Genomic DNA, 8,205 nt, shown 5'->3' with positions numbered 1-8,205 from the left:
AATATCATTCCGGGGACGGAGGATCCTTCCTTTAGTAAATCTCAGATAAGATCGAGGCGATCGCCTGCTGTTCTTAAACCCCGCCCGGGGAAGGTTTCTTCACGTAGGGTCAGAATTGGAGAATGCGCGGGAAGGGGGACAAATCAGCTTTAGGGTAAAATGGGAAAAGGCAACTCTTTGAGGGGCGTCGCTTCTCTCTTTAGCAAGAGGCGCTCCAGTCTGACTTTGCTGCCCTTCGACGGCAACCTGGGCGAAAAAAGATCGCGATTCCTTTTGGGGAAGGGAACAATTTCCCAAGAGGACCGGTCCGTCCTCGACAAAGGCGCCTCAGGCCAATGAGGATGCTCAATCGGTGCTCTTTGGAATGACGCAGTCCGCCCGCAAGGTAGTCCTCGCGCTTCGAATAACTCCCGTGAACCGGCGTGTGGGTTTCTCTCAACACGCGCAGGATTGCGTTGCCGATCCACCCTTCTCTGCACTTTTATTGATAAATCGGTTTCTCCAGCTACCTTGGGATTCCAACGGCCATCCTATGTTTAACAGAAACGAGAGAGGGGAAAAAAATCTCGCTGAATTTGGTTGGGATCTGCTTCTGAGCAGCTGTGTGCAGGGCAGCAGGGCAGCTGCTGAACAGAAGGAGTAATGTGAAAATAAGGGCCAAATGAGGGTTATTGCTCAGCACGCCTGCATAAAATTAGGCTGCGTGAGCGTGTAGAATAGCTTCATCTTCTTTTCAAACAACCATCAATCACATTTTTAAAACTGGCTCAGATTCATCGTTAAATTATTAAACAGTTCAAATTATTACTATTTTTTAATCGGCTTGGATTCCCTTAGCAAGACGTGCAAAAGAACGAGCCCCTTCCGCAAAGTTGTATTCCAAGAAAAGCAACCCTCTTATTCTTTCCCCGTGGCTTAGGCGCCCCTCCCTTTCTTTCCATCCCAGCCAAGAAAAAGGGCTGCTGGAGCTTTAAGAATCGCTTTCCCCCCCTCTGGTCCTCCTAACAATGGTCTCAACCGAGCTCTGCTTTCCAAAGCAAAAATTGTAATATGCCATTTTTTTCTCATGGACGTTTCCCCTTTGCTGCTGCCAACCAAGTGACAGGAGAAAATGCTGAGGTGCCGCCAAACTGCTCCTGCTGCCGGCCGAAGGGGGCTGGGTGGGCTTCCGGCGTCTTCTCGGAGCAGGAGTGGCGGCGTCTGCAGTAGCCTTGCGAGGGAGGCGAGTTGAACGGCGCCCGGCTGCGGGTGAATGAGCGCCCATCAGAGGCAAAGAGGGAGAGACCGAAGTGGCCGTTGGCCCCGATTCCCTGAAGACCCGGGAAGAAGGACGAGCATTAGGTATTGCAACCTGCCCTGCCGGCAGCAAAGCCCTCCGCGGGGGAAAAGCCGGTGGGCAAATGCAAACGTCGCCGTTTGGGCGAGGATTATTTTGCGGGAGGAAGATCTTGCTCAGGTTCTTTGGGTGGGTGGGTTGGAGGTTGAGAACGGGCTTATGCTATGTGTGATATCTGATAAACCAAGTTAGTTAGGGTTTTTCCCCTTCTTTGGGTGATGGGTTGGGTTTCTGGATGCTGAAGGAGGCAAATGCCAGGAGGAAGACTCAGCTCGTTATACGAAGAGTTGCTGCTCCTAATTTGGGAATGAGAAGAGAGTGAAACCGCTTCCCCCCACCCCAGGCACCATACTCCCCCCCTTTATATATATATATATATATTTAAAGGTGATCTCACAGCTCAACTGGAAGCTCGTGGAACGGAAGGAGTTAACTAGGAGGAGGAATATGCATGCAGTGCGAGTCAGACAATGGCACAGATTCTCCTTACAGTGGTATCGCTCTGGGTGAAATGAGGTGCAGCCGCCAGCATCTCCAACTCGGGGAGGGGGGGGTGCCTTTGTAAAAGATGGACTGGTAGCTTCAGGGGCATCAGCCAAGGAGATGCTTAGTGGTTTTAAATAGGCGTGGCTGGAATGAAGTACAAGAAGGTGGGATAGGATGGGATGGGTCTAACAGCTGATGTCACAACTGGCACAGATCAGGCCATAAAAGGGGTGGTGATGACAATGATGTTGCCAAGGTGTGTAATTAAGTTTTCTTTCCTAGGAATATAGAAGTAAACACTTTATAGATTTGAGGAATAAAAGGAAAATCCACTATTAGTAGTAATTATGTACACATCTACAAATACTCTGTGTGTGTGTGTGTGTGTGTGTGTGTGTATGTATATATATATATGTATGTATGTATGTATGTATGTAAAGGTTCCCCTCGCACATATGTGCTAATCGTTCCTGACTCTAGGGGATGGTGCTCATTTCCATTTCAAAGCCGAAGAGCCAGCACTGTCCAAAGATGTCTCTGTGATCATGTGGCCAGCATGACTAAATGCCAAAGGTGCCTGGAATGCTGTTACCTTCCCACCAAAGGTGGTCTCTATTTTTCTACTTGCATTTTTTACGTGCTTTCGAACTGCTAGGTTGGCAGAAGCTGGGATAAGTAACGGAAGCTCACCCCATTATGTGGCACTAGGGATTCAAACCACTGAACTGCGGACCTTTCAATCAACAAGCTCAGCGTCTTAGCCCCTGAACCACCACGTCCCCTCAGTATATGTGTGTGTGTGTGTATGAACTAATATTACTTGGAAGTTTGACTTGAAATGTCTAATATCAAGATTTCAAGAGAATTGATGGTTGGAATCAAAACATAAGAAGTACTATACAGATAGTCCTCGACTTACAACCCTTCATTTAGTGACCATTCAAAGTTACAATGGCACTGAAAAAGTGACTTACGACTGTTTTTCACACTTACAATCTTTGTAGCATCCCAATGATCATGACATCAAAGTTTAGATGCTTGGCAATTGACTCATGATCGTTGCTGTGTCTTAAGGTCATGTGATCCCCTTTTGCACTCTTGACAAGCAAAGTCAATGGAGATGCTGGATTCACTTGCCAACCATGTAACTAAACTTATCAACTGTAGTGATTTACTTAACAACTGTGCCAAGAAAGGTTGTAAAATGGGGCAAAACTCACTTAACAAATGTCTCACTTAACATGTTGGGCTCAATTGTGGTCATAAGTTGAGAACTACCTGTAGAGGTTAGCTAAGGTTTTTCTCTCTTCCTTTCCAGGCTCAAACTGAATACAAGTTGATTTAGATTTAGTAAAATGTCCAGTTCATGGTGATGTGCATTTAGAATTTTTTTTCAAAGTCAGTGGGATCAGACGGTTTTGGAATAATTATTTATTTGTTAAATTTGCATCCCACTGCAATCTAATGAGACTGTTGGCAGTTTACCAAAAGGACAATACTGCACAAGCAAGAGGAATAGAATAGAAATAGAAATACAATAGGCTAAGAGATGCATAGAAAAGAAGACAAGGAGCAAAGATGACCTGAGCTAGAGTTCTCTGTGATGGCTCCCTCTCTCTGGAACATCATTCCCCAGAGATTAGAACGTCCCCCACTCCAACACTCTTCCGGAACGCTCTAAAGATCTGGTTCTGCCAGCGGGCCTGAGGAACCCAGAGTGGGATGGGGTTCATTAAATGGCTTGTATGATATGTTGTCTCCAGGCTGGGTGGGTGGGAGGCTATTATTTTATTAATTTATTATTTATTTTCTTTTAGTTTTTAATATATGTTTTTATATTCCTATATGCCGCCTTGAGTTGCCATATGTGAATAGTTGGCAATATAAATTTTATAAATAAATTTGGAAACTTCAACTGCTGCAGAATATACCTGCTTAGGTAGTAAATGGTACCAGATATACGGCAATTGTAACATAACTATTATCAATGTTAATTGCATTAGCCATCGATTTGGTTCCCGGTGCAATTCAAGGTGCTGATTTTCATGCTGATACATGGCTTAGGACCAGATTACCTAAGGAACCGCCCTTTTCTAAAAGTCTCTATCAATCCTGTTTGATCTACTGATACTATGTGGACATTCTCTCTTTGAAGATTAGAATGGACAACATTTCGTAAGACTTCAAAGCCTAGGCTGTGTACCCAAGTATTAAGAGTGCCATTTCTTGGCTTACTGTTAATTGGTTAATTATCTCGGTTGCTGTATATATTTTGGATTTTTAAAATTGTTTTAAATGTTTTAATTGCTTTCATATTTTTAGAATGATAAGCTTCCCAGAGCTAGGCAGTTATAGCAATTAATTAAATAAATAAATAATGCTGTAAAAAGACAGAACGCATACTGTTCATTTGGTTTCTTAGAGTAACCATTGACAACACAAGTTGTTCTGTGTTTATTTAGATCTTTGCCATTCCAAAACAAGTCACTTAAAAGTTTGCTACAACAAATTAATGTTACTGCTTAAGCTCTGGGCTAAAAATAATTTTCACAGTGAACTAGAGTTGTTTATAAAGTTAGATTTTTATAATCTTTATCAAGCTGTATTTTGATACAACAGATATTTGGTAACTATTCTTGATGAACAGAAGATATGTTTGTGGAAAGAAAGTATTACGCTCAATCCTTGGCATTTCCACTTTAAAGAAAATCCAGGATTGCTAGGCTGAGAGACGTATTATCCTTTCAGTGCCTACTGGAGTATGTGATTGGACCACATGGATAACAGAGCTTCATTATGTTGGACATTTTATTCAAGAAACGGAAGAAATTCAAAGTGCAGGACTTTTCACCTGGACTGCAAAAAAATAGGCATTCCCTTTTTGGGAGACTCCATGTTGCTACTTCTCCTTTGCAACCCCCCCACCCCACCCTTATAAAAAAACAAAACAATATCTGACAGATGCGAGAAATTCAGGGCCAAGCGGGAGAGAGTGCTATTGGTGTCTCTATGAAATCATTTTTATTCTATCCCAAACCCTCCAGTGTCTCTCAAGATGTAATATATATTTGTGTGCTCACAACTTCATTTAACAATGGTCCAGTTAGGACAGCCTTATGATCTGTATTTGCACTTACAACCATCACAAACTATCACACCACTCCTGTGGTTATGTGGTTTAAATCAGACACTTGACAACCAGCTCATTTTTACAACCAAATGCAGCATCCTGCAGTCATGTGATTATAATATGTGGCTTTTTTGCTGGTTTCCACCAGATTTGCATAATGATCATGTGGTTTGCTTAATAAACGTGGTGACTTGCTTTATGACCATCGTCAAAATGGTCATAAAATCAGACCCAGTCAGACTACCCTAATTTGTGACTGAAATTCTGGTCCCAGTTGTAATCATAAGTTGAAGACTACCTCTCCTGGACACACTAATGCTGGTTTTCTATAATATTAATAATTCCTGTGTCAACATATAAATAAATAAAACTGATCTGTCAATCAGTATGGAGCTCACAGCACACCACTGGCCTTGGCATTCTTCTTATGCCTTAATGAGCTGTCAGCTGGGTTTATTGATTTATTTACTGTTGCTCATGGAAATGCTGGTCTTAAGAATGTCAGCTACTTCCATATCAAACTAAAATGAATAAAACTGACCTATCAGTTGGGGTGGAAATCATATCCTGGTTCATCCAACATTCTCCTATGAACTGTAAGACAGGATTTTTTTAAAAAAAAAAATCTTGACATGGAAATACCAGTCTTCCAAAAAAAACAAACCTATTCCCTTATCAGAGGGGAAAAAAACTAGCCACCTGACAGGTTAATGAGATTTGGGAGGGGCACATAATGGTCAGGAAGTTGTGTCAATGTCTCTATGAGCTGACTCCCATTCCAGCCAATTCTACCATATTAATTGGTAGCTGGGGTATATTTTTAGTACTGACAGTGGAATTCTGTAGTGACCTAACATAAAATAGAAAGACTTGTCTTCTTTCAGGCAACCATTGAATGATGGTTAAACCCTAATTCAGGCACTTATGTGGGGTCCCCTCCACCACATGTTATGGAAAGTTATTGGTGAGGATGTTGGGTTCTTTGGGGGGTGGGGTTGAGTCAGGTGTTGCTGAGTGGGATGGGAAAAAATAGCTTGGAAATGCACCAATCACTGCCTTAAAACTCTGTGCATTAATTTTCTCAGGAGAGCATTATTAGCTTACATTGCTGCTGAGACACATTAAGCATCAGACATGGGCCAAGACAATTTATATAAACATACTTTTCTGATAATTTAAGCTTGGAAGAAATTTACATTATTTATTTATATCCCAGTTTTATTAGTACTTTTAGTAACTCGGGGTGCAAGATATATTGAATACCACCAACATGATCTTGTGTGGTGGGGTGGACTGAGAGAGTGACTGACCCAAAATCACCTAGCCAGCTTTCATATCTAAGGCAGGACTAGAACTCACAGTTTCCTGGCTTCTAGCCTGGTGCTTAACCACTAGACCAAAATAGCTAATAATGGCTGTGAAGAAGAATCATTTGATGGTTTTCTTCTTTTCTCTCACAATTCGTTTTCCCATGAAAACAAAAAACACAACCTTCATTCATTCATTCAAATCTCCAAATTACCCTCAATCTTCTGATCTCTACTGATATCTCTTTTGTGAAGGTTGAACATTGTGAATGAAACATCATTTACATGAGATCTTCCTTCAGTGAAGATTTCTGTAAAGTAGAATTAGACACTCAAATTAATATGAAAAGCCCTGAATTCTTATAGCTAATTCATTGGTGTGGTCTTGCAAATGTTCAAACTGTCTTATTCCTTTTGTCAGACTTAATTTCATGATTATTTTGTAATTTAATTTTTGAACATAAAATACTTGTCAAACCACTTGGAGGTGGTGGCTTTTGTATTAAATATTTTTGTATTTAAAAAAAACAAGTGATAGGATTAAACTGATTTTATATTGGGAACTGCAGAGTGCTGTGCTCCATTAGCTCTGGACAAAGCTGTTTTTAAAAGCCACATCCTTCAGGCTTGTAATTTTTAAAGATAGTGTACTAATCAGTTATCTCATAAAAAATGTTAGTGTGCTAATCTCATAAAAAGGAAATTTTGTATCCAGCAATCACATTTTAATAAGAGGTTATTGCTGGGGAGGAATCATATTACAGTCAGGTCTCTAGAACTGAGTGATCTCTATTCATGAATCACATTTTTGCAGTAGTGGCTGTAAAATTTATTACACACAAAAAAACTACTGCTTGCTGCATTCACCCGAAGTGAGGGCAGGACATGTGCATCTTCAATGTTCCAGTGTGGGTCATTCGAATAGGATGTTTTGTGACCTTTGTGTTTCTGTATGTCTGCATTAGGTTACTCCAGCTTGATTTTAAGACATACATGTAACGTTTTAGGCATACATAGGAAATATCTGGGAGATGTTGAGAGAGAGTATAGGTTTTCATGATTTTCACAGAAAGTGTTGACAAATAACTTGTGATCATGGAGACCTTAATGCAGGAGTGTTAAACTCAAGGCCTGTGGGCCAGATTCAGCCCGCGGGGTGCTTAGATCTGGCCTGCGGGGCTGCCCAGGAAATAGCGAGGGACCGGCCTGCAGTGCCTCTACCAGCGAAAACAGAGCTTGGACTCCTGCAACCCTCTGCCAGCAAAAATGGAGCTCCATTTTTGCTGGCAGAGCACTCAGGCCATCACAGGCACCCCTGACAGGAGTGATGTTGAGCTGGCCACGCCCACCCTGGACCCCCAAGGTCAAACACAACCCTGGTGTGGCCCTCAATGAAATTGTGTTTGACACCCCTGCCTTAACTCATAGAAGAAAAGAAGTACAGGTCAGATAAATAAATATTCTTTTGCTTGTCTATATTTCTAAAAGTTGATCCACTCATTGTAAAACAGATTAAAATACCCCAAAAGGGTGTCTTTGTCTTGATACATATCAAATTATCTTTTATAAAATCTTTATTTACTATATTGAGATAGGCTTTGTTAAGATATGAATGCCTTATAAAAATCCATTTCTCATTGGCCATATAACAAAATTAATCATTATAATATATAGCAATTTTAAAAAAAATTCCAGGGTACCAATGGATTTTAAAAATGTCTTTGACCTTCTTGACTGTTATGAGAAATATCATATTTCTGACTTAGTTCATTTTTAAACATGTCTTCAAAATAATGAATAAAATGCCCTGGGAAAATGCTTTGGAAGGAATGTGTATGTGAGTGATTGTGTGTAGTAACAATAAATAAATAATTAAAATTAACCATCAGCTTTTCCATTTGTAAAGGTAAAAGTAGCCATCAATAAAAAAAATCAATTAAGGTAAT

At 40.8% G+C, this 8,205-nt stretch overlaps 1 protein-coding gene across 1 annotated transcript in view; it reads left to right on the top strand.

Annotated features, from left to right (window-relative positions):
* The first annotated feature begins 1,113 nt into the window (after nt 1–1,113).
* Nucleotides 1,114–8,205, top strand: part of PPFIA2 (PTPRF interacting protein alpha 2) — a 216,266-nt gene continuing 209,174 nt past the window's right edge. Inside the window, exon 1 of the mRNA XM_058189560.1 lies at nt 1,114–1,341. The gene's annotated coding sequence lies outside the window, so the exon portion shown is untranslated. The remainder of the gene's footprint in view (nt 1,342–8,205) is intronic.

Source organism: Ahaetulla prasina, chromosome 7, assembly GCF_028640845.1.
Source record: "Ahaetulla prasina isolate Xishuangbanna chromosome 7, ASM2864084v1, whole genome shotgun sequence".
Lineage (NCBI taxonomy): Eukaryota > Metazoa > Chordata > Lepidosauria > Squamata > Colubridae > Ahaetulla > Ahaetulla prasina.
Note: the sequence above shows the minus strand (reverse complement) of the source record. Positions and strands in the feature narration are given on the sequence as shown.